The sequence below is a fragment of the Miniopterus schreibersii genome, assembly GCF_964146895.1.
Source record: "Miniopterus schreibersii genome assembly, chromosome: 10".
Taxonomy (NCBI): Eukaryota; Metazoa; Chordata; class Mammalia; order Chiroptera; family Miniopteridae; genus Miniopterus; species Miniopterus schreibersii.
The window spans coordinates 20758014-20759165 of NC_138110.1; the positions used below are offsets into that span (position 1 = coordinate 20758014).

At 41.8% G+C, this 1152-nt stretch overlaps 1 pseudogene across 1 annotated transcript; it reads right to left on the bottom strand.

Moving 5' to 3' along the window:
* Positions 1–208: 208 nt before the first annotated feature.
* LOC308562507 (proteasome subunit alpha type-5 pseudogene) lies at positions 209–920 on the bottom strand (annotated as a pseudogene). The gene has a single exon. The product of its transcript is annotated as a proteasome subunit alpha type-5 pseudogene (transcript).
* Between the last annotated feature and the right edge of the window lie 232 nt (positions 921–1152).

A 1152-nucleotide genomic window follows, 5' to 3' on the forward strand; every position in this document is an offset into this window, starting at 1 on the left:
CCCCTCCTAGGCAATCAAGGTTACCAGTTTCCTCTTTTTTATTTTTATAGTAAGTTTTTCTTTATTTTAGAATTTTGTTTATGTACAGACATCATTTTTACAATGCACATATGCTGGAGATTTTCTAAGGAATAGGAGCTAGAGATAAAAGTTAAGGGCAATTAGGTGAACTGAAATTGTCCCAGAGAAGCCCTTAGATCGCACTTCCTTAAATGTCCCTGATAACCTCTTCAAGTTCTTCCCTTGTGAACATGTGGAAATTCTGGCCAGGCTGCATGGCACCTAGCTCTGTTAGTTGCATTCAGCTTCTCCTCCATTACTTGTTTGAAGATGATGAGTGAAGACTTGATGGCTTCTTTCAGACTCATAGACATATAAATTTCTTGCAAGAAGCTCTGGGCACCCTCTGAAGCAGAGCCAATTGCTCAAGCATCACACTGAACAAAGGTCCCAGGTGGGCCCATATGAAACCTAAGGCCCTTTCTCATCCACTTCTCCAAATAACAGTGGTACTCCAAAGAGGTGAGGGATCTGCATCTTATCCAAACTGCAGAGCCAGTTTGGACACAGCCTGGGTCACACTCTGGCTTTATCAATTAAAATCTTAGAATTAGCAATTGCCCACTCATGGCACAACCTATGTGAGCATCAGTCTCTATAATTTTCTCAATCCTGCATGGTTCCATGAAGGGGGAGGGAATTCTCCATAGCTAGGCACACACCCTCTGATGTCTGGATCAAAAGGGCTGTAGAACCAAGCTTCATAGCCTCAGTGGCATACTCCACTTGAAATAATCTCCCTCCAGGAGGAAAAGTATTCACACCCCTGTCATACTCAGACGGGGTGAAGAACATGGAGAGGGTAGGAGAAGGCAGCAGCGGCCACGAGGGGGATTTTTAAGGCTAACACTGCACCAGCACCCAACTCCACACTGTCACAGAACCAAGGCCCTCCTGGTTTCTTCTTTATATTTCCAGAGATATTCTCTGCATGCACAAGCAAATACATACAGATGTATTTTATTTTTAAAGACAAAAGTAACACACTATATGCATTGTTTGGTTTTCTTTTTTCCATTAAAAGTATATCTTTAAAAGAAAAAGTATATCTTGAAGATCAATGGATATTAGGCTGTTTTCTGTCTTGCAATA